Consider the following 26,583-nt stretch of genomic DNA (forward strand, 5'->3'; position numbering starts at 1 on the left):
AAGCCCTCTCCACGCATCTTAGTACTTGACAACATTTGAACACTGAAAGGAGTTTGGGGAGTGGCTAAAATAAACAGAATGAAATTCTGAGTAACGATCAGAATTGTCTGGATAAAGCTTTCAACAGAGCTCGTCTCACTGTTCTTAGGTGAACAACCCATTCCCAGTCTTAGGTGAACCGTCCATTGTGGTTAACATGACCTGGCTATAAAATGTGTAAGGAATAGCTGGAGTGGAGATCAGAAGGGAGGGATGGCAAGTCCTATCTGCATGTCCAGTACAAAATGGTGATGAGAAAGGGGCCAAAACGAAGGAGAGGTGGAGGACTTATGGAGGGAGAAAACCCATAGATCAGTGATCTAGATAAGGACATCAGACACCAGCCATGGTTAACCAGAAGGTATTACTACTGTTCCCTGGACTCTGAAGAGAGAAGTAAATTGTACTTATAATCTAATTTCAGATCTGATTCCCAGGTCTATCTCATACTAGCTGTACAACCTTGAGGCAAGCTCCATGTAGACTGTGAAAAGGGCTTAAAAATGCCCTTTTGCTGGGCAGGCAAGAAGGTTTAACAAGGTATGAATACAAGGCACTTACATGATAGGAACCTAATCAATGATCTTGCTCTTTTCATGCCAGTCCTTCTGACATGTCCTCTGTGAATCCCAGCCTTCTGAAGCCAAATTAGAATCTGAAACTCAGTAATACCCAGGGAAAGCTGTTATGAGGCAGGATTCTTGCCCTTCACTGTATAAGGTGGAAGGGCTCAGCTAAATTTAGCCAGAGGCTCTCCTCCTTAAAAATGCCAAACCTTAGCCCTCCAGAGGTGAGCTCTCAAAAGCCTGCACAAAGCCAGGCCCCAGAGCCTCTAGATCTGCTTGGCTTTCCAGAGTTTTCTACAATCCCTTCACTTCTGAGCATTCTTTTCCACTTTCTATTGCTTTAGTCTCAAACACATCTGTGTGTTTGATGATGAAGGACAGGGATGTCTTGCGTGCCACAGTCCATGGGGTCGCAAAGATCTTTGTTGGACACAACTCGTCAATTGAACAACAACAAATACATACAAACACACACAATCTTCCCATGAAGCAAGAAGGAAAAACAAGGGTATTTTTTAAATAGGGGAAAAACAATGTCATGTGGCTCTTGGGGATGAGATGTCCTTATTAAGAAGGAGTGTAGCCAGCAGTCTGTATCCTTTAGGGCTGCTTTTTGGAGGGTTTTATCTGGATTCTTCCTGAAAAGGAGCATTTCTCCCAGGAAATGGGGCTTAGAGCTAATCAGATGTGGGCTTAAGCATCACCCCTACTGTGTGTGGACCTTGGGCAAGTTACTCCATCTCTCTGAGCCTCAGTTACTCATCTGAAAAACAGAAAACAAGCACAAACCTGACCCACCTGCACAATACTTTGATGCTTAAAGGAGGGCATTTATAAACACCTCCCAGAACTGTGCCTGGCAAGAGTGAGCCCTCAGTCAACAGTAGCTTTTATTATTCACTAAGGGTTTTTATCCCTATTGTTTTCATCGTGGCCTTAAAAAAATCCTCAGGTACACTGTTAGAGTGATCTCAGAATCCTCAGGTGATACTGCTATTAAAATACAAGGTTTTAGAATAAGATAGTTCTGGGTTTGGGGGCTTCCCTGGTGGCAGAGTAGTAGAGTCCGCCATTAATATAATGCAGGAGATGTGAGTTTGATCCCTGGGTTGGGAAAATCCCCTGGAGAAGGAAATGGCAACCTACTCCAGTATTCTTGCCTGGGAAATCCCATGAACAGAGGAGCCTGGTGGGCTACAGTCCATGGGGTCACAGAAGAGTTGGACACGACTGAGCAACTAAACAACAAAATAACAACAAAATTCTGAGTTTATGCACTGGCTCTGCCACTTACTAGTCAGGTGATTTGGGCAACGTCAAAGGAGTTCTATCAGCTGTAGTTTCTTTAATCATACTGTGTCAGTGACCATACTTACCTCAAAGGTTTGTCAGAGGTAAATGGTACCCAATATAGGACCTGGCACATTTATTAAAGGCTCAATAAATAGCAACTCAGGTAATGATGACAATACTGATGAGGGAGAAGAAAGCAAGAATGATGCTGTTGATATTTGCATAAAAAACCATGGAATTTCATTTCTGGTTCTTTCTAGCACATTCTATAGAGATTGCAAGTTTTTGAAGGCAGGGACAATATCTGGCTTGCTTTCATTTTGTTCTTTGTACTTAGCAACTCAAATATAACAGGTGCTCTATAAATATTTGTTGAATGAATCAGTGAGTTGATAAATAAATGAATGCTTTGGTGATAGAAAAACAAATTGTTCTACATATCAACAACTCTGGCTTCGGAGTCAGACAGATATGAGTTTGTATCTTAACTTAATCTTTAATATGTGAATTTAGCTAAGTTACTTGTTTCTGTCTCACATTTCTTACTTGTAAAATGGGAATAATAACAGAATCTACCTCATAGGGATGTGAAAGTTACATAGGAAACATGCATATGAAGAGCTCAGCACGTGCCTGAAACAGCATGTGCTCAAAAAGAGTCAGCCACTATGGGCGGCACGGACAGATGGCCCTTTGACCTGAACAACCACCAGAAAGGAGATTGATGTAACTTGGCTCATTTGAAGTCATGCCATGTTTTCCTAATGTGCCAAAACAGCCTCCCAAGTTGGAGGGGCACAAATGTTTAGAAAGCCTCATTCTCTTGTAATATCCACCAAGATGGCAAAAATAAACATGAAGGCCAATTACCTTCCGTGAAGTGCTCATAACCCCCACTCAGAAACTTAGTCTCAATGCACCATTACAATTAAACATGCAAATAGCGGGCCTTTTTATTCTTATCATTTCTGGTAAGGAAGAGCGTTTTCAATCTGCTGCATTTGCATCCATTTAGATAATGATGATAATGCCAACAGATTCCTTCCATTCCACTCTGCCTTTCACTCAAAGAGTCAGGCCCAGGGGTGCTTTTAGAGACCACATTTATAGATTAATTCTATCATGATGGAGCTGCAGAAATCCCTGGGGTAGCGAGAAACACATATTAACTTTTGCCAGTGACATTGCACAAACACCAGATTATGAAAGCCAATGGCAAATAACTCCCCCCATTGAAAATATAAGGAAAATTTATGAGGCCAGAAAGGAAAAAGAAAAAGCCACAACCAATGGTACTGTAATTTAGCTAAGGGTTTCAAATAACAAGGAATCCACAAACTAATGTCGCTTCCCCTGGCACTCTAAACATCATGGAGAGATTGTTTGGGGGAATGACTTAACAGGAAGAGAAACAAATTCAAATCGTTTGTCACCACCCATACTCCCTGTCATTCTGAAATTCCACAATAAATAAGAGAGTGAATGAACTAAGCCTCTGGGCTTGCAGGGCATGCTACTGAGGTACAAAATTTCCAAGTACAGATATTTTGAGCATCCCCTCCTCTTGAGACGGAAACAAGACAGTCCTGTTGACTTCATTCTTCAAGGACACTCGCACCTACTTGCACCTCTCTCAAAATCCCCCATTCTCCCTGGATTTGTTTGATGTTTGTTTGTTTTAGTCATGAAACTGAGAAAAGATGGACCTTAGTTTACTGAAGAGACTGAGTTATAGCACTAACCCAACTGTGACATCACAAATGGGAATATTATGGACACATGGACCAGCTGCTCAGATAAAACTGCACAAATATCCACCCCCAGGTTCAATCACAATGTAATATTTATTTTAGAGGAAACTCACTGAACCCCTGTGGTGTCTCTGTGGAAGCCCTGGTCAAAAACACCTATGCCAACTGAGTTCTAAGATTGTGTCTCTTTTGTTTATGTATTGATTCATTTATTCATTCATTCAGGATTTACAGAGCTACCATGTTTCAAGTGCCATGCTAGGTCCTGGACTTACAAAGGTAAATAAAGCATTGCTTCTGCTTTTGGTGCCCTCACAGACAGATAGAGGGTGGTAACATATGGTAACTGCCTCAGTCATGGTATAACAACATACTGAGGACATGTAAGATGAAGGTGTGACTAAGCCTAGTCTGGAAGTCAAAGAAGGCACTATTGAGGAAGTGATATTGGATCACCGTGTTCAAGACGTAACCCATCAAAAGCAGGGGAACAGTGACAGACATTCCTGGCAGAGACCACAGCGGGGTCAAAGGCTTAGAGCTGTGAAAAACCCGGGCATGACTGAGCAATGTGAAAAGCTGGGCTGACTAGAACACAGTATGTAAGGGAGAGAAATGCTGGGAGAAGCAGCCAAGAAGACACAGACATGATTAAGTCATGCTTACATTAAATTTAAACTTCATCCTTTGGGTAACAGGGAGCTCCTGAACAATTTTAAGGATGGAAGAGTAACAAAAGCAGATTTATGTCACCCAAAGACGATTCTATGACCTCTATAAGAAAAACAAGTCCAAGTGTTTCTGATGTTAGTGTAACTATTATCATCCTCAATTGCCCCCTACTAGTTACACAAAACAAAAGCAGGCAGTTAAACCAGTCTCCAGACTACTCGAAAAGCCCAGTGGAAAAGGAAGTGTATTTTTAGAGTAATGCTGTGTCTCATACCCAGTGGGGATGGACATGCAATATTAACAGATGATGACGGGAGAGGCACAAATTCAAACCAAGAAAAAACAGCTGCTACCTTGAACTAGTCATGAATAATATTTAAACACCAGCCGATAGCATTTTGTGGATTCCAGGCCACCACTGAAAAGTGTCAAAAGTAATTTGTTATAAACACAGTGGAATTTCAGCTTAAGACAGTGGTAGTGGTGGGAGGCAGAGGGGAGATGTTGCCTAAAGCAAAAAATGGTTAGGGCCCAAATTACCCTAGGAATTTCCTTAAATTGTCCATAAGGCACAGTGAGACACATGTAGTATACATCTGCAGTATTATTTATAAATGCAATCTGTACACAATAAGGTTTCTAAAGGAGCACATATGAAAATGTAATTTTGCAGGACTTTTGCTATACCAATGGATATGGGAATTTGCATAAGTTAAATGCATGCATAATGTGAATGCTGCTGTAACACTTAAACAGTAAAACTGGCAAATAAATGTAATTTTAAAATATAAATTAGAAATGCTTCAAGGTTGTCCCCACAGTAATATAATGTCCTGCAAGCTGATACGCTGACTTGAGTGGGAAAACAGCACAGCCAGAAACTAGAGATACACAAGGATCTCACATTGCTCAGAACTGTCTTAGACTGTAACGAGGTTAATAGTTATTACAGAGATCAGAGATTACTGTGGGCCTTTATTTCCCATCAAAATATTTTGAGTTTCATTGAAAAAAAAAATGTTTGGGTAAATCCATTCAGTGGTGCCTTGTGTTTGAACAACACGTGTCATGTATCCTGAAGACAGTAGCTGAAAACTACTGATTAACTGGGGCTTGGTCTAAAGCCTTCCCTCTAAAGAGGGCAGCTCGAGTGGGCAATTCTGTACAGTCAGTATCGGAGCTCCAGGTAACACCAGGTCAACGTCCACGTTTCCATGGAAGCACTCTTGAGTGTCACCCAGAGGTCACCCTCCAGCTGCATGCTGACAGGTGGCTGAGGTCCCCCCACAGCCCAGCGGGGGCTGGCGGATCTCCGCTGGGGAGGACGTCGCTGCCAGAACAGCCCGTGGGAGACATTATTCCAATTTTAGGGGAGAATATCTTTTTTCTAAAACTCAGTAGGCTGATCTTAAGGGCTACTTTTGTATAAAGCTGGGTTCAGCAAGGATGAGAAGTTGACTTTTTTTTGTTGTTGTTGTTTCATTTCTATTTTATTTATTTTAATTTATTTAATTGGAGGCTAATTACTTTACAATATTGTAGTGGTTTTTGCCATACATTGACATCAATAAGCCATGAGAAGTCAACTTTGAAAGGCCGTAATGAAAAGTGTTTTCATGTCTTCCTATAATTCCTGCCGTTGCAGAGGGCAAAGCAGGTCGTGTCACTGAGACCTGTCATCCCCAGGAAGATTGACACAATCTTAAAACTGCATCGCAGTCTTCCTCTGCCTTCTCCTCTCCTCTTTCTCATCCTCTCCCCCTCAACTCTTCCCTCCACATTCTTTTACCTCTTTTTACACACACACTCACATCATATAGTGATTAAAAGCCTTAACTTCACATTCAATACATCTGGATTCTAACACATCTTTGATTCAACACATCTGATCCATTCTCAGATGGATCCTGAATAAGTTATTTACACTTCACATTGCTCAGTTGTAAAATGGGGCTAATATGACAGTTTCTACCTCCTAGGGTTGTTTTGGGAAGAGAATAACAAAACGCACATACTGTGCTCAGCACAGTGCCTGTCACAAGTAAACTGCTCAACAAATACTATTATTATTTATTCCTATTATTATTTTTATTGTAATTATATGCTGCCTTGTAGCCTGCCAGTGTTTAATTACAATATACACTGTGAACATTGTCTCATATCAATAATATTCTTTTAAAGTATGAGGCTGAATGACAGCATGGAAAACCATTGTATATATAATGCAATTAATAATATAATTTATGTCTTCTTAATCCTATTTTTCTTAATTAGTAAGAAGAAATGTTACTAAGGCTGCTAAATTCTTAGCCATATGCACCTAACATATGGATTTGTTTTCTCTTCACTTCAATTACAGAAAGAAGCAGGGATTATATTTCCCTAGATAACTCTTCTCTACAGATCAGTTACAGATTCACTATAAAGGATAGAATTTTTATACTTCTTGAAAGTTACAGCAAATGAAACTTTTAATAAATTATTTCACCTCTAAGTGGTCCTGCCACAGGCTTTTAGCTTTGCAGTTAAGAGTGGGGACAGCTTTGCCATTTCAGAGTTTCAGTGGATGATTTGAAAAGAGGATAGTCATCTGATCCCTGTGAAACTATTTAAACTGCTTAATAATGGTGATAATGCTGATAATATTTTTCTCTAGAAAAAAAAATAGCTAATATGATTGAGCATTCATCAAATGCTGTTTCAAGCATTTTACATGCATGAATTTACTTATTTTTCTCAAGAACTCTTTTGGAGGTGCATATGATATCTCTTCACGGGTAACAGATGAAGAAACTGAGGTATTATTTCCTCATCTGAAAAAGGGAGATGTTACCGTTCACTGGTGAGCATCACAGGGCAGAGTGAAAATGAAATGCAGTAACACTTTAGGATACTCTTCCCATCTCACGCAGGAATAAGTCAGTGATTACAACCTTCGTTTTGTGGACAGAAAACAGACATGTTTTTCACATGGTATTGACAGAGTTGTGGCTTGGGCTTGAGTGTCTCATGGCTCCCAACTTCTCAGGTGTGTTTGGCAGACACACACTGTCACATTGCATAGGTTTCTCTCCTTCACAAATCATTACATCCTTTGCCAAGTGGAAGAACTCATGCCCTCATGTCAGCAAATAATTAAGAAACAGTTTGGCTTTTGCAGAAAGAATAATTTTTCCGAATAAAAATAATTGTCAATGATAAAAACGACACATGATCTTTACAAAATGTCTACACAATGACGAAACATAAAGAAAAAAATAAATGTCACATTTATGTCACCCAGAGGGGACTGCTGATTACATTTTGGTGATTAGTCTGTCAGTTGTGTGGTTACACACACCCAACCACACACTGTAGTGACATGGAATTCTTCAGTTCTTCAATGTGGGTTGCATGCAATAATATTAACTTATTAATTTAATGTTGATGCTAATTAATATTAATTAAATCAAACATTAATTTATACCATTGTTTTTAATATCTGTACAATTCAGTTAACCATAATGTATTTAACCAGTGTCCTAGTTGACAGACATTATACTATTTTCCTTTTTTTAATATCATAAAAAATTTGATAAACCACTATGACATAATCCTTTGTATACTCTTCTGATTACCTCCTCAAGATAAACTCCTAGATGTGGAATTTCACAGTCAAAGAATACACACATTTTATATTTGGATTCATAATTAGGGTCTTAGTATCTACGTAACTGGGCTTCGCTGGTGGCTCAGACAGTAAAGAATCTGCCTGCAGTGCAGAAGAGACCGGGGTTCAATCCCTGGGTCAGGAAGATCCCCTGGAGGAGGGCATGGCAACCCATTCCAGAGCCTGGAGAATCCCCATAGACAGAGGAGCCTGGCAGGCTATAGTCCATGCGATCACAAAGAGTTGGACACGACTGAGTGACTAACACACACACACATCTACATAATTGGCCTTTCCAAAGATAACATAGGAGAGCTGCCACTTTGTCCTGGTTTTTGGTAAACAGCAGAGAGTTATCACAACTGTACAACCTTTGAGTACAATTTCCCAGGTGAACAAGGTCAGGGGACACAAATGCCAACAGGCCTGAGGATTATGCTCATTCCTTTCCATTCCCCTCCTCTCCCACTAGTGTCTCCTGAGAGAATAACAGTTTGCAGTTTGGATTAACTCAGTAGCCTGACCTTGAAATACTGTTTCTAGCACCTGCTGAGATTCATACTGGGACCCCAGGACAATAAAAATGATGGATCGCCTTGCACTCTAGGAAGAAACTATCTCTGCTGACTGATGACATTTAAAACTTAAAAAAAAAAAAAATTAGGTTGCTACTGTGAGGTGTCTTATGTATTTGCACTGTCGTCTTTGTTTCTAGCAAGAACCAGTCAAGTTATTCTCAGACTATTCATTGTGACATTTGGAACAGAAATAAAATCTCCATGGATCGCCTCAGAAATGCAGCTCTTGAAGTCTACAGACAAGCATTATTGCCTTGTTATGAGCAGGGGAAAAAACAACCCCCCCCCGACAGCCTTACGGATGCCTTAAATTGTAGAATGAATCAGCTGTTACTTGGAAGTCTCTCTTGCTTTAGTAACTCAGTATCACTGTATAAAAAGCAATATTCTCAATGATTCTTCACTCAGGGGAGACACACAGCAGAGATGTACCAGGGACACATGGGTGAGGAACACTTTTTATTTGACACGCAATGTCTCATTGCATTTTAATTACTTCACCCTTTGGTGTCCAGGCATGAGAAGAATATCAATAGCATTTGAAATGTTCCAAAAGCTGAAAAATTTTAATCTCCAAATTGTGTGTTTTCCTAAGAGCTTAATTCAGTGGTTTAGCATCAGAAAAAGCCAGTAAATTCTGACATTGGAAAAAAAAATGATGCTTTATTTCAAATACAAATACAGCATTTTTATTGTTTACAAATTTTCACTCTGGCCCAGGCCTGGTAAATATTCTTCTCCCTTGACACTCTCTCAGGCGAAGCACAATGCGCTTCCATAAAATTGCAAATGATGAGCACACAGAGAAAAGAATAAAGGGGAAGAAAATTCAAAATCTGGGAGGTTGGGTGGCAATAAGCAACCTGTCCCTTTCAATTTCACCAAAGAAATGCATTTTGTCTTCCAAATACAGGTTTCCAGCACTTCTGACTTCGCAGGGCACCCCAGCAAAGGTTTACAGGGAAGAATGAAAATATCTATCCCTCTTCTTGCTCCCAGATGGATATTTCAGCAGAAATTAATGACACTGCATTCGTTGAGCACTTTACAATTTTCAAAGGACATTCACTTATCTCATTTGGCCCTCACATTGGAAGGGGCAGGTGGGTGGTTATTAATAGCTCAGTTTTGTCAGAAAAGAAAAAATTGAGCTCAGAAAAACCTGCACAAAGTATCAGGAGAAATAAAGCCTACAGAATGCTTGGCACATAGTAAGCTTTCGATTAATGAAAGCTACTGTTATTATTATCATTATTATTATGACCACCACAGATGACCTTAACAAGACCTCAGCCAGTGGTGGACTCTCAAAGTTCCTAATTCTTTCCTCCACCTTAATGCAACTTGCAGAAAGATGCTGAAAAATCAACAGGACCTTCTATTATATTAATATATCTTGATTTATAAGTATATCCTATATCTGATGTACAAGTCTTGTTAGAAACAGAATACAATGGAATTATCTATCCCATGAGAAACCAGAGTCACCATCTAACTCATGATAATTTGAAGAAAAGACAGTGGAAAATTGTCTCTCAAATTAAATGACTGTATCATGGAAATTAATACTAAAATATTTTACTGCTTAAAATATCTTTGTTTAAATATGTATCACACACTTTTCTTGTTTCTCAGTCATTTGTGTCCCACTCTTCTGTAACCCCACGGACTATATAGCCTGCCAGGCTCCTCTGTCCATGGAATTCTCCAGGCAAGAATACTGGAGTGAGTTGCCATTTCCTTTCTCCAGGGAATCTTCCTGACCCAGGGATGGATCCCACATCTCCTGCACTGCAGGTGGATTTTTTACTGTTGATCCACCAGGGAAGCCCATATCACATACCACTATACACAAAATAGACAATCAGTGAGGGCCTACTGTAGAGCACAGGGAACTCTACTCACTGCTCTGTAAGGACCCATGTGGGAAAAGGGTCTAAAAAGAGTGGATAATTGTATATGTATATATTTGCATATGTATAAAGGATTCATTTAGCAGTACAGAAGAAACACAACATTCTAAATCAACTCTATATATACCATATTTCCTGAGCGTTTCCCACAGCTGTATTTTAAAGATTGGGTGTTTATTTTTAAAAGTAACATAGTAATCGTTTTCATCTCATTCTAGTGCACATTTATTTCCAATTATTTTGGTGTACTAAGTGCAATATGTATAAGATTTTAGGTAATATTAAATAGAAAGTGATGTGATAAATACTTTCCCATTTTTCCTTATGTCTCAAACTTAGTGTAGGAGAAGGCAATGGCAACCCACTCCAGTACTCTTGCCTGGAAAATCCCATGGATGGAGGAGCCTGGTGGGCTGCAGTCCATGGGGTTGCTAAGAGTCAGACATGACTGAGCGACTTCACCTTAACTTTTCCCTTTCATGCACTGGAGAAGGAAATGGCAACCTACTCCAGTGTTCTTGCCTGGAGAATCCCAGGGACGGGGAAGCCTGGTGGGCTGCTGTCTATGGGGTCTCACAGAGTCGGACACGACTGAAGTGACTTAGCAGCAGCAGCAGTAGCAGCAATAAAAAAGAGAGAGAGAAAGAGAGAGAGAGTTTCATACTTTGCCTTTGGTTGTTATGTCTTTATATTCTAGGCCACTTCCAACAATTTTTTAAACTGGAATATAACTGCTTTATAATGTTGTGTTAGTTTCTTGCTGTAAAACATCTTAAACCAGTCCTATGTATACATATACCTCCTCTCTCTTCAGCCTGCCTCCCACCCCACCCTCATCCCACCACTCTAGGCCATCACAGAGCACTGGGCTGAGCTCCCTGTGTTATACAGCAGCTTCCCACTAGCTATTTTACACATGTTAGTGTAAACCATGTTTTTTTAATCACGTTGATATTTTGAAAGACTGAGTTGTTCTGTTGAAGACTCCTCACTATGGTGTTGTGAGACTGTTTCCTTGTAACCCCTTTCATCTTTTCTTCTATTCCCCAAATTTTCAATAAAACATCTTTTACTGTTAAAATGTCAAAAATTCTTAACTAAAAAGTATAGGTGCAAGTAAACAGCAAAACAATCCTTATCTTTAATTCTACTATGATTTAATAATGTTTGTCCTGATGGTAGAACAGTTATTAGGGGCTCAGTTCAAAGGAAAATACAGAAGAATGAAGATATTCCACACTTAGAACTCCTTTTGGTGTAAAAAACTCATGTCTGACATTTTTAAATTTGGCTACAATTTCATCCACATGCACGAATTCTGGGAAGATTTAAGCACTTGTCTTTTGAGGAACTTTGCCAAAGACACTTAAAAATCTACTTCTGCCAATTACGGCAAGTCTGGTTAGATGATAGAGCCCTTTCTCTGTGATTTAAATGAAATTCAGGGAAATTGTGGAGTTTAGTCCTACTCAAAAAGTCCCAGAAAAGCCTCTTCACTACTAACCTGCTATTTTTACAAAACTAAACTTCTATTTGGACTTAATCCATTGGCAACATTTAACTAACTGCAATATCCTGGACCTACTAAACCTAGAAATCTCAGGAAACAAGGGGAAAGGTAACATCAACTCACTTTGTAATACGCTGCAAAACTAAAGAATAACTGTGAGGAAAAAAAGGATGGTTGGTCTCAGTCTTCAGCTTATGCAAATGTGGAAACTCTGGAGATTGGAGGAACTGGACTAGCCTTCGAGTCAGGACCTGGGACAAGGTTGGAGACCATGTGCGATAATCACCAAGAGGCAGGTCTCTGAGGGACAAGACGCCTGATAAGACAACATAAGCATCGTCTGGACTAGAGCAAATGGGGTTGCTGGAACATAGAGGCAACTGCCCGTGGGAAGAGGCAAGAGACACATCAGACAAAAAAACCTGCCACTTAAGATATACTTTGAAAACCAACATTCCAAAACATGGGCGGAAGGGAACACTGACACACTCAGTAAAACAGCCATTGGGAGAAAAATTCACTTCATTTATAAGTGAAAATGATGAAGAAATCCGTAACCACGGTTGACATGAATAGACCCAGAGATTGTCGTGAGTGAGTGAGTGAAAGTCGCTCAGTCATGTTTGACTCTTTGCGACCCCATGGGCTATACAGTCCATGGAATTTCCCAGGCAAGAATACTGCAGCGGGTAGCCTTTCCCTTCTCCAGGGGATCTTCCCAACCCAGGGATCAAACCCAGGTCTCCTGCATTGCAGGCAGATTCTTTACCAGCTGAGCCACAAGGGAAGCCCAAGAATATTGGAGTGAGTAGCCTATCCATTCTCCAGCAGATCTTCCGGACTCAGGAATTGAACCAGGGTCTCTTGCGTTGCAGGCAGATTCTTTACCAACTGAGCTATTGGGGAAGCCCAGAGATTGTCATACTGAGTGAAATGTCAGAGAAAAACAGGTATCATATGATGTCACTTATATGTGGAATCGAAAAAAAAAAAAAAACGGCACAAATGAACCCATTTACAAAAGAGAAACACAGTCACAGACATATAGGACGAACATATGGTTACCAAAGGTGGGGGCAGGAGTGATAAACTGGGAGATTGGAATTGACATATATACACTACTATATACATAAAATAGATGATTAATAAGGACCTAGTGTATAACACAGGGAACTGTATCAATACTCTATAATGACCTATATGGGAATAGAATCTAAAATAGAGTGGATATATATAACCGATTCACTTTGTTGTACAGCAGAAACTAACACATCGTAAATCAACCATACTCCAATAAAAATTAATTAAAAAAGAAATCTGTAACCAACATTAAAATAATTGTTGAGGATTTCCTAAGAAAATAACATCCAGAAAAAAAAAAAAAAAGACCAAGAAAGTATGAAACAAAATCAGAGAAATGGGAAATGGAACAACAAAAGGATCTGAAAAGGTAGAAATCTTGCAGGTGAAAGATACACTCATTGAAATAAAAAACTGCCTCCGTGATTCTATAGTCAATGAGAACATAAACTGACAGCGCTGCAGATCTCACAGAAAGTGTGGCATTGAGATATCAAACGACAAAAAATACCAGTCCTGAATTGTTATTGGCCGCATATAACAATCTAAAGATTCCTGGGTTCTGCCTCTGTTCAAACACGCTGCCAAATATCCTTTTTCTAAATAGGATAGCGACTGTGCTCAGTCATTCAGTCATGTCTGACTCTTTGCAACCCCATGGACTGTAGCCCACCAGGCTCCTCTGTCCATGGGATTTCCCAGGCAAGAATACTGGAGTGGGTTGCCATGCCCTTCTCCAAGGGATCTTCCCAACCCAGGTATTGAACCTGTGTCTCTTATGTCTCCTGCATTGGCAAGCGGGTTCTCTTCCACTAGCACCACCTGGGAAGCCTTTTCTAAAAAAAGGATTAATAAATTTACAAGTTCCAAGGATTACAATTTAGACATTGTGGGTGGCAGCATCATTTTTGAGCCTATCATCATGGCTAAGAATTACCCTAGTTTTAGCACCAAAAGTCTCACACTCTAGCTCTCCTTCAGTCCCAAACAAACTTGGACATGTTTGCTCCTGAAACTCTCCCTGTGCTAGCAACAGAGGTTGGGTGACAGAAGTCTCTGTCTACCTGGAATTTTCTGAGTTTTAGCACTGAAAGCCCCACATTCCAGGCAACCTCTCCATTCCAGGTAAACGGGATTGGTTGGTCACTGTCACTGAGACTCCCAGCTTCAGAGCACCAGTCCAGGAAGAGCTGTCCCCTTTAAACTCTTCCCCAGAGTAGAGAATATGACTAAATATTTGGAACACACATCTCAGGCAAAATGAGCCCACACGGATACCAACAGAACAATGGTCTGAGTAGACTGCTCCTTGCTACCATCAGTCAAACTTGAAAGCAAGGTTTATTTCTCAAGAAAGACAGAGGAGAAAGACTTTATAGGACGGTTTTTAATAAATGGCAACCAGCTGATCTGAAACGTCCCTAATAAAGAAATGGATAAACTCCTGCAGGTACAGTTTGAGGCAAGTTTATTATAACCTTGTTTCTCTAGATGTGGGCTCCTGCCTACCAGGGCCACAATCAACCATGGGGACTTATGAGAAATGCTGGTTCTTGGGCCTCTGAATTTATGATTCAAACTCTCTGGGGCTGAGGTTCAGAAGTCTGAATATTAAATCATCATCATGTTTCAAAAACACCTGTATGGACATACAGGTGTCCTCCAATGATTTCCTGTGTTGGATGTCCACACTTTTGTGTAATCTCCTCCCTCTGAGTGCTGGCAGGACCAGTGGCTTGCTTCTAACCAGTAGAATAGGGCCAAGCTGGTGGGATGTCATTCACATGATGATGCTACATTATACACTACATTTCAGAAGGGGGGAAAACTCTCCCTTGTGATAGGCTACCTGGCAAGAATGATGGCAATTTCTAGATACTAAGAGGAGCCCCCGACTGACAGCCACTAAGAAAACCAGCATTTCAATTCTGTGTTTGCAAGAAGATGAATTCTGCCAACAACCTAAAGGAAGTGTGGAGGAAACCCTTTCCCCAGCCAAGCCTTCAGATCAGATGAAGCCCCAGCTAATGCTGGGGTTGCAAAATGCTAAGAATGAGAAGGATTCCTGATCTAGAAATTGAGATAATAAACATGCATTGTTTCAAGCTGCTAGGTTTGTGGAAGTTTGTTACTCTGCAAAAGATAACCGACTAATTCAACACCTAGAACTTGAGAAGCATGGCCTGGTGGTGGAGGGCACCGGCTTGGGAAACAACTGACCTGCTTTAAATCCCAGATCCGCTGCTTCTCAGCCTTGGACAGTACAGAACCTCTTCAGGCTTCAGTCTCCTCATTCGTCATTGTGAAGGTCCAGTGAGGTAGAATCTGCCAATCCTGAACACAAGGCCAGTCCTCTCATAAGAGTCCAGCACATTCAAATGCTTTCTTTATAAAAACTAAAGTCTAACCTAGACTACCAAAAACAGTTCCTCACTGTTAATGGGAGTCCCTTCAGGAGGATTGTCTAATCAGACTGGTAAGATCATTTAAGGTCCAATCAGATACCATCTGTCTACACAACTGAGTGATTATTAGCCACTGCTAGTATCGCTTCTTAGATCAGATGCTAGGGTGGAAACACAGCGGATGATTCATTTGATTTGAAGTGGGGGAGGGGTGGTGGAAAGCATCCAAAAGGCAAGAGTGTGAACAGACTAAAAATAGGCAGTTCTGTAATGCTCGGCTGTGGTTCTTCTCAAAGGTGAAACAACCAACTCCTGAATGTTTTGAGAATTCCAAGTACCTCAAGTATAGGTCACTGGGCATTAGATGGCCCAGAAGAACAAGTTATGCATTGCAGGTTAGGTGTCTAGGGAGACAGATTCTGGAAAGATAGAGGTACAAAGTTTATTAGGGAGTGCTTCTCAGGATCAGCTTTCAGGGGGTGAGTGCAACAGAATGGGTGAAGAGAAATCAAGTTGCAGTTGCAATTTGAATAAAAAATCAAAATGCAATTATAGTAAGACCTCAGTTCTGGAACACTGATGTCTCTTTAAGTGTCCTAAGTTGCAGTGGGGTATCACAACTTTATCCTCTTGCATCCACCAGTCTTTGGACCCAGGCTGTCCCTGAGAAGGGGCTTGACCTTCAAAAAGGGAACCTTCTCCAACCAAGGGAAATTTCTGGTGAGGGTCGAGTATTGAGAGCTGTCAGACAGTCAGAGTCCTAGAGGGAGAGTCCCGCCAACAGCACACCAAAAAGTAAACACAGGATGCGTTTCAAACAATGTCTAGTACATGGTTATCGTTATAATTTTTGTTACAATTCAGTTAATGCATGCTGAGCTGTCAAGAGCACACTTTGCACTTAAATGGCAACTGCTGTTATAGTCTAAGTGGAAAAACTTATCATTGGTTATCTAGTTATCCATTCATTTTGTTTTATAAAAAAAACAAACAAACCCTGAAAGCTGTTCATTTTTAAGAATATATAAAATACAAAATGAGGATAATTAAAAATTGAAATGAAAGTTAAAAAAGCCAAGGATAGTGGCACGTTACAATCAAAGTGTCCTGCATTTTAAAATTTGGACCACTTACCACCATTTAGAGGGCTTCCCAGGTGGCGCAGGGTAAAGAATCTGCCTGCCAATGCAGGAGACACAAGAGATACAGGTTCTATCCCTGGGTCAGGAAGATCCCCTGGAATAGGAAATGACAACCCACTCCAGTATTCTTGCCTGGAAAATTCCATGGACAAAGGAGCCCGCCTGGTGGGCTATAGTCTACAGGGTCACAAAGAGTTGGATACAACTGAGCGACTGAGCACACAAACACACAGAACCATTTAGAACTATATATTTATTTACATGATTTATTTAATGCCTGACTCCTCTAGTCCAAAAGTATCAGAGGATAAGAATCTTTTTTTATGAGCATCTCAAACCTCTAGCATAGTATTTGACATATCAACACCTGAATATTTGTTGAACGAATGCATGCATGAAAAAAGAAACAAATGAAGCTAAGAAAAGGAATGTCTTAACAGACTGACACATTTATTATGAGCAGAGTGAAAAGGACACCACCTAATATCAGCAGCAACACCAAAACAACTCATAACATACATATAGTCATGTTTCGTGAGGCTGTTTTGGGGGGCTCTCCCATGATATACACCGATGGTTTCTTAGGGAAGGGCTGTTAGTAACAGTAGGTAACCCCAAGTGCCTGCTGTTTTAGCTTGATCCAAAGTACAATTTGAGAACGTCTGGAAGAGCAAATGGTTGTATTCCCTGGCAACTACCTAGAGCCCTGATTCTAAGCCAGTGTGAAAGTCACACTGCTGTGCTGAAGAGCTTGCATAGATGTGCTGTGAAACCATGTCCAATATCTAGAATGATATGCTGTGTGATTATGGCAACTGAATGCTGCACCCAGTGGGTCCTAGAATGTTGTGCAGAAAGAGGTACAATTTACTGCAAGACCAGAAGAAAGCGGAGCCAGTGGCTGCTGGAACCCGCTCAACAGAGAAACTTATGCTCATCTCTTTCCAAGTTCGTATGCAGTGACTTCATGTTGACCACTTACACCCAGTTCTGGTGGGTATATTTTGTTGCTGTTTAGTTGCTAAGTCGTGTCTGACTCTGCGACCCCATGCACTGTAGCCTACCAGGCTCCTCTGTCCATGGATTTATCCAGGCAAGAATACTGGAATGAGTTGCTATTTTCTTCTCCAGGAGATCTTCCCAACTCAGGGATCGAACCCACATCTCCTGCATCGGCAGGCAGATTCTTTTACCACTGAGCCACCAGGGAATTTACACTGTGGCAATCAACAAACCTACAAATAAGGATTTTATTTCTCCTTCAAAGAGTCAATTTACCCATACACCTCCACATATCACTTAAAGTGAAGTCTGGGATGAATCAAAACTGAGTGATAAGTGTGTTTCTTCAGTTTATAAGAGAGTAAGTATACTTAGAGCTGATGACAGTTCTACCCAAATTGCAATACAGCATAGCACAAAAGATGATACGACAAATAGCGTTCTGGACATGATAAGATGAGGTTTACTGTAGCAGCGACAGTGTTGTAACTGTCTCGTAATTTGTTTAGTGCCATTTTGAGTCTTCTAATTCCCTTTAAGTAGGCTGCCAAAACCGCTCTGCCAGTTAACCCTCACAGCTCTGTTGGACTAAAGAAAGACGAGAGAGAGAAAACAGTTTAAAAACAGTAATTCACTACATGGACATGCTTTCTATGGTCAGCAAAGGTGGGAGACACTAATGTGAATCCTTCAGTTGATTTCCCATTCCTCAAGTTCCTCACAAAGTGAGAATCATCTTGTTCGGAGGTGTGATTCTGGCATATAAAATGATGAATTTCTCCGACAACATGGCTCCTCAGCACCAGCCAACTACTTCATCTGCTGTTGACCACAGAACCAACCATCTGTTTCAGGGCTGGAAGAAAAACGGCCTGTTGGTCTTAATGATGGACAGAATAACACTGTACCTTATGGTTAACTAAAGGGATTTTTTTTTTCAAGGGGATTTTTACTTTACACATTTTTTTTTAACCCCTGCAGGAAATGTGATGCCATGGACAAGAAAGCAGAGAATATTGAATGGGATCTTTACTGCTGGTCTGAGTGAACTAGACCTGAATGACTCAGGGGAAACCTAAGTAGAGTCTGCAATCCTTTTAGCATCCTCTTGTGAAAGCTGAGAAAATGCTAGAGCAGGGGTCACCAGTCTCTGGGATCCAATGCCTGATGATTTGAGGTGGAGCTGATGGAAAATAATAGAAATAAAGTGCATGATAAATGTAATGTGCTTGAATCATCCCAAAACAATGCCCCCCAACCCAGATTCATGGAAAAATTGTCTTCCAAAAAACCGGTCCCTGCTGCCAAAAAGGTTGGGGACTATGCTCTAGAGGATGCATGGAATGGAAGACAATCCTGTTGCCACACAAGAGCACGAAGAATACCTGTTCCTTTGAAGTAATTAAAACCAAAGTGCCTACTGTGCAGGGTACCACCCTTATCATCACCAAAACACTGGCATTTCATTACAAGCCTGTCAGTGTAAGTGTCAAAACACCTTCTCATAGAAAGCAAAGTCAGTTCCCTTTAATTTAGCTCCCTGATTGCTCTGCACAAGGAGATGCCATGCACAGGCATCATCCTGACAGTATTCTACATTTTCTATCATGGACTCATTACACTGGTCTAAATGGAACTTCAAAATATAGTTGTCAAACATGACCATCTACACAAGAGGATTCTGTGTCAATGAAGACAGAGAGTGCTGGCTGCAGCCTTTTGGGTCCATGGAATAGGAGACATCAAGATTGAGAAGAATTATTTATGTCATACTTTTTTACCTTTCACATCTCTTCCTATCTTTTCTGCTTGGTTGGCACTATTCAACAGGGAGTAAATGGACAAAATTATGTGCTGAAAATGGCTCTTCACTACCTATCAATTACAGCATTGATTTTAATGACTCCTAAGAGTGCACATGACTTGATATAAATTTTAGTTACAACTACCAGACTGATTAACACATTTAAGCCACTAGAGGCTTCTTGTGGGGAAAAAAAAAAAAAACAACCTAAAAACTTCAATTCAATTTAAGAGTTCATCTCCCCAGCCAATACACTGTCTTTTCTAGGGTGGAGTTACCCTACCTGATTTATGGCTGTGGATTTGACTGAGTCTGTTGGAGAATATTCATTTGGTACAAAGGAATCTCTTGGGTTCACACAGTGACAGGATCTCCTGTCCCCTTAGAGGAGAAAAAACAGGCTCAGATGGTGACATCTGAAATATGACAGCTCTAAAGAGGCTATGAGAACGCCACCACCTCTCTTCTAGGGAGGTCAGGAAAGTGCTTTTTAAGAATCAGTGGTGCCTACTATTCAACATAGTTTTGGAAGTTTTGGCCACAGCAATCAGAGCAGAAAAAGAAATAAAAGGAATACAGATAGGAAAAGAAGAAGTAAAACTCTCACTGTTTGCAGATGACATGATCCTCTACATAGAAAACCCTAAAGATTCTACTAGAAAATTACTAGAGCTAATCAATGAATATAGTAAAGTTGCAGGGTATAAAATTAACACACAGAAATCCCTTGCATTCCTATACTCCAATAATGAGAAAACAGAAAGAGAAATTAAGGAAACAATACCATTCACCATTGCAACAAAAAGAATAAAATACTTAGGAATATATCTACCTAAAGAAACAAACGACTTATATATAGAAACCTATAAAACGCTGATGAAAGAAATCAAAGAGGACACAAACAGATGGAGAAATATACCGTGTTCATGGATTGGAAGAATTAATATAGTGAAAATGAGTACACTACCCAAAGCAATCTATAGATTCAATGCAATCCCTATCAAGCTACTAATGGTATTTTTCACAGAACTAGAACAAATCATCTCACAATTTGTATGGAAATATAAGAAACCTCGAATAGCCAAAGCAATCTTGAGGAAGAAGAATGGAACTGGAGAAATCAACCTGCCTGACTTCAGGCTCTACTACAAAGCCACAGTCATCAAGACAGTATGGTACTGGCACAAAGATAGAAATATAGATCAATGGAACAAAATAGAAAGCCCAGAGATAAACCCACGCACCTATAGACACCTTATCTTCGACAAAGGAGGCAAGAATATACAATGGAGAAAAGACAATCTCTTTAACAAGTGGTGCTGGGAAAACTGGTCAACCACTTGTAAAAGAATGAAACTAGAACACTTCCTAACACCATACACAAAAATAAACTCAAAATGGATTAAAGATCTAAACGTAAGACCAGAAACTATAAAACTCCTAGAGGAAAACACAGGCAAAACACTCTCCGACATAAATCACAGCAGGATCCTCCATGACCCACCTCCCAGAATAGTGGAAATAAAAGCAAAAATAAACAAATGGGACATAATTAAAATTAAAAGCTTTTGCACAACAAAGGAAACTATAAGCAAGGTGAAAAGACAGCCTGCAGAATGGGAGAAAATAATAGCAAATGAAGCAACAGACAAACAATTAATCTCAAAAATATACAAGCAACTTCTGCAGCTGAATTCTAGAAAAATAAACGACCCAATCAAAAAATGGGCCACAGAACTAAACAGACATTTCTCCAAAGAAGACATACAGATGGCCAACAAACACATGAAAAGATGCTCAACATCACTCATTATCAGAGAAATGCAAATCAAAACCACAATGAGGTATCATTTCACACCAGTCAGAATGGCTGCTATCCAAAAGTCTACAAGCAATAAATGCTGGAGAGGGTGTGGAGAAAAGGGAATCCTCTTACACTATTGGTGGAAATGCAAACTAGTACAGCCACTATGGAGAACAGTGTGGAGATTCCTTAAAAAACTGGGAATAGAACTGCCATATGACCCAGCAATCCCACTGCTGGGCATACACACAGAGGAAACCAGAATTGAAAGAGACGCGTGTACCCCAATGTTCATCGCAGCACTGTTTACAATAGCCAGGACATGGAAGCAACCTAGATGTCCATCAGCAGACGAATGGATAAGGAAGCTGTGGTACATATACACAATGGAATATTACTCAGCCATTAAAAAAATACATTTGAATAGGTTCTATTGAGATGGATGAAACTGGAGTCCATTATACAGAGTGAAGTAAGCCAGAAAGAAAAACACCAATACAGTATACTAATGCATATATATGGAATTTGAAAGATGGTAACGATAACCCTATATGCGAGACAGAATGAGAGACACAGATGCATAGAACAGTCTTATGGACTCTGAGGGAGAAGGTGAGGGTGGGACGTTCTGGGAGAATAGCATTGAAACATGTGTATTATCATATGTGAAACAGAACACCATTCCAGGTTCGATGCATGAGACAAATGCTCAGGGCCGGGGCAATGAGATGATCCAGAGGGATGGGATGGGGAGGGAGGTCCAGGAAGGGGAACACATGTAAACCCATGGCTGATTCATGTCAATGTATGGCAAAAACTATTACAATATTGTAAAGTAATTATCCCCCAACTAAAATAAATAAATTTATTTAAAAAAAAAAAAGAATCAGTGGTGCATGAGTAAGGAGTGGGATAAAAACAAACTTGGCACAAACAATATTTAGTTGCTGCTGCTGCTGCTAAGTCGCTTCAGTCGTGTCCGACTCTGTACGACCCCACAGACGGCAGCCCACCAGTCTCTCCCGTCCCTGGGATTCTCCAGGCAAGAATACTGGAGTGAGTTGCCATTTCCTTCTCCAATGCGTGAAAATGAAAAGTGAAAGTGAAGTCGCTCAGTCGTGTCCGACTATTAGCCACCCCATGCACTGCAGCCCACCAGGCTCCTCCATCCATAGGAGTTTCCAGGCAAGAGTACTGGAGTGGGGTGCCATTGCCCTCTCCAATATTTAGCTAGTTAATAGCATTTAGAAATATGGCTAATGTTTATTGCAGTGGCTTTCAAGCTTTTTGACTATGATTCACAATGAGAAATACATTTTACAAGGCAGCTCAGGACGTAAAAACACTAATATGAATACATACAGAACAGATCTAAGTTTCATGAAACAATACCCTGATACTTTCTATTCAATTCTGGTTTTAGTGCTGGCTATGATGGCTCAGATGGTAAAATGTCTGCCTGCAATGCAGGAGACCCAGGTTTTATCCCTGGGTTGGGAAGATCCCCTGGAGAAGGAAATGGTAACCCACTCCGGTACTCTTGCCTGGAAAATCCCATGGACAGAGAAGCCTGGTAGGCTACAGTCCATGGGGTCACAAAGAGTCGGACACGACTGAGAGACTTCACTACACTATGATCCAATCAGGCCCAACCTACCCAGGTGGTGCTAGTGGTAAAGAACCTGACTGCCAATGCAGAAGGCGTAAGAGACGCGGGTCCAATCCCTGGGTCAGGAAGATCTCCTGGAGGAGGGCATGGCAACCCACTCCAGTATTCTCACCTGGAGAATCCCATGGACAGAGGAGCCTGACGGGTTCATGATACAGTCCATGAGGTGGCAAAGGGTCAGACATGATCAAGTGACTTAGCAGCAGCATGACCTAATTAATTGATTTCATGATCCACCAGTGAATCATGGACTGCAGTCCGAAATACTGATTTATAGTATACTCATGATGAGCAGAGTCATGAAGACCAAGATGAAGGCGTGGTGATAAAATGTGCTCTGGAGTCAGATTGCCTCTGAGTCCTGACTCTTCTGCACACAAGCAAGTTTCTTAACTTCACTGTGCCTCAGTTTTTTCATCTATAAAGTGGAATTACTAATATGTCAGGAAGTGGTTATGAAGATGGAAGGATACATGAAAAGCTCCTAGAACAGTAGCCAGCACAGTGACAGCATTCCATAAGTGTGAGCCCTTCTGCTGGTTATCTATGACCACAAATTTGCAAAAAAAATTATATTTTCTATATAAATTATCCCCAAACTCTAAGGCCAATCAATTTAGTTTGGGAGTCTGTGGGGTTCAGATGGCTACTAGCCAATCAGCTCTCACCCATGGGTTTCATCTCCCAACAGAATAGCTCAGTCATTTTCTTCTCATGATGACAGAGAGACAGACACACAGCAAGTTCAGTCTCCCAAGCATCATGTCTGATAACATCCAACAGCCAAAGAAATGAGAAGTCAGAGTAGGAGGTCACTAGAATTACATGGTAAAGAGCATGGATAATAATAATAAAAGTGATAATAATTCAGGGCCATTAGCCAGAGCTACGATGATAATCATGGAGTTTTTCTCTCTCTCTCACTGCACTAGGTGCTTTGCATTAATCAGGTTGAATCTTGACAACCATTTACTACTGTGATAATAAAGATTCTTGATTGCAAATGACAGAGTGTCCATATGAAAATTTCAAACAAAAGTCCATTTTGTTTGAGAAGTAAACCAGTCAAAGTTACTTAACACATGTGAGTTAAGGTAAGGATAGCTCTGAGGTCCCAAATGTGATCTTTGATGCTCTGTCTCCATCTCTCAACTGTTTTCCTCTACATGTTGGATCCATTGTGGAGACAACTTTTCCATGAGGCACCTTATAGCAACTCCAGATTTAAATCACTCTTACAGCTTGTGATTTAGATAACCAACCATCCTGGTGTGTCAAAAATTAAGAGGTTTCCTGGGATGTGGGACATTCACTGCTAAAACTGAACAACTTCTGGGCAGAAACAGATGAACTAGTCCTTCTTTTTGCAACCTCAGAGGAAGAGAGGGCATTTTTTTTTAATGGATTTGGCAGAAAAGTCCCTTTGTGGACTCTCACTGGCCTGCCCTGGATCATATATCTACTCCTGAACTAATGACCATGGTCAGGAAGATGAAGCCTTTGGCCAAGATTAGGTCATTTTCCAACCTGTGGTCAAGTTAACTCTACTCTTTCTGAATCTTATGAAAAGTGGGTGGATGAGATAGATACCCAAAGGATCCAGGATATAAAAACAACGTAAATCACTGGAATACTATTGTTAACATTTTATAGATGAAGAAATAAAATCTCCAAAGAAATGGGAGTCTCTGAGAGATTTAGTGACTTTCTCAGGTCACATAACAAATAGCTGAGCCAGTATCTGAACCACGATCTTCTGGCTTTAAAGTCTGCACTCTTTCCATGGTCCAGGCTGTTTGCCTACAGCAATACTAAGACAAGTCTTCTGAATGCCTAATACAGCACTTAAAAAACAAAACTGTACTTAAGAAAATAGTGAGAAGCTATAAATACCCTATTTTGCAATTCACTGGGGAAAAATACAAAAATAAAGGCCATGTGCAGGGTATTTCTCCCCAAGAATATGCTTTGCCAAAACGTGTGCAATGGACTGCACAGCTTAAGAATTGTTTTTGCTAAAATATAAATAAATAGTTGGACCATTTAAAGGTTCTTCAGGTTACATTCAATTTGTGCAGAGGTATCAGGAAAATTTTCTCTTCCTGGCCACATCTATACCCACTGAAGGAGACTGAGAAGAACTGCCATTGGATACATCTCAGCCACCTTCAAGTTCCCATTGACTCTTACCGATTTAGAAACTACCACACCCCTCAATAGCCCCCACTTCAGTCCCCTGACTAGCCTGGCCACACCCAGCCTCAATCAATTCCCTTTGAGAGCTGAGATACTACGGACCATCCCTATTTGGGGAGCAGAGAGGAGAAAGGTTCGTTGCTTAGACTGTGTGAAACAAGGACCCTTCGTGTCCATTCTTCACAAACATTTCTAGCCTCCTTGCCTGAAACGACTCTCTTGGCCCTACTGAGAGATGAGCAGCTGCCAGAGCTGACAGTTGGTAGTTTGTGCACCAGAGAGGGCCGGCCGTGCTGGAGAAATACCATGTGGCTTATCATAACCATGCAGCATTTTGCCAGAGTAAAAATGACCAGGGCTCTATGAAAGAACAAGAAGAAAAAGATGAATGGTCATCATGTCCTCTGTGAATCCTAAAACCACCACTGCTCTGCCCAGCAAGGACCTGAAAGCAGCAGGTGGAGTCAATGGCCAAAAGACAGAGGGGATGAAAGGAATGACAGGTCATTGTACCTTTCAGTCCCGATTGCCTTGTGTAGAGCCATCAGCCCACTGGCAGCAAAAGTGAAAGTGAAGTCGCTCAGTCATGTCCGACCCTTAGCGACCCCATGGACTGCAGCCTACCAGGCTCCTTCGTCCATGGGATTTTCCAGGCAAGAGTACTGGAGTGGGGTGTCAAAGGAGAAGATAAATAGCTGTGTGTGGCTTGAATGCCAGTGTGCTTAAAAGCAGAGAGTGGTGAGAGAGAGGAGAAATGACTGTCATGGATGTAATGCTAAAAAATGATAGAGCAAAGCACATAAACATTTCACTTTAATGTTTTACCCTGTATGCATATTTTAAAAAGGCTTTAGTTATTAAAGACACTGAAAAAATTATAAGAAGTTGATGAGTCCACAAAAACTCCCCTTAACACAAATGGTCTATGAAGTAATACAGATTCAAGAGGAAGGAGTAAAACATCTACTGAACAGAAGCTTGGTGCCAATCACATTATATTTAGCATCTAATTTAACCTTTACAACAGCCCTGTGAAGCAATCATTACTAGCATAATTTTACAGATAAGAAACTCAACTTACACAGGTTCAAAATCTTGCCTAATAGCACACAGTTAGTAAATAGGGACCTAGAACTTGAATTCATGTCTATTTGACCACAAAGCTCATGCTGCTGCCTCCAAGCAGACAGGCTCCCAGACACAAAAACCTCTGGGGAAATTTTAACAGGAAATGCAACTCAAGAGTCAAGATGATTTGTTACTGCCATGGACTGTTAACTTTCCTACCGCTTATTTATATCCCTATCTGATTGCTAAACAGAACTACATAGATAAACATAGCGGGCTCAAATGAGAACCTTCTAGAAGCATTTTATTATGCTTGTTCACTCATTTGCAATGGGTTTCTTTGCGACCTTTGCTGAGGTGAGATAACACATGCTCTGGTACAACCATGACCAGTGAGGTAAAGACTATATCATGACCTGAGTTACCAGGAACAAGTATTACC

At 40.7% G+C, this 26,583-nt stretch overlaps 1 long non-coding RNA gene across 1 annotated transcript in view; it reads right to left on the reverse strand.

Moving 5' to 3' along the window:
* Positions 1–17,034: 17,034 nt before the first annotated feature.
* The window catches only part of LOC145520918 (uncharacterized), a 34,180-nt gene continuing 24,631 nt past the window's right edge, over positions 17,035–26,583 (reverse strand). Inside the window, exon 4 of the long non-coding RNA XR_014064904.1 lies at positions 17,035–18,456. This is a non-coding gene — a long non-coding RNA (uncharacterized LOC145520918). The remainder of the gene's footprint in view (positions 18,457–26,583) is intronic.

This window comes from Giraffa tippelskirchi, chromosome 9, assembly GCF_054371585.1.
Source record: "Giraffa tippelskirchi isolate mGirTip1 chromosome 9, T2T-mGirTip1v1.2.pri, whole genome shotgun sequence".
Classification (NCBI taxonomy): domain Eukaryota; kingdom Metazoa; phylum Chordata; class Mammalia; order Artiodactyla; family Giraffidae; genus Giraffa; species Giraffa tippelskirchi.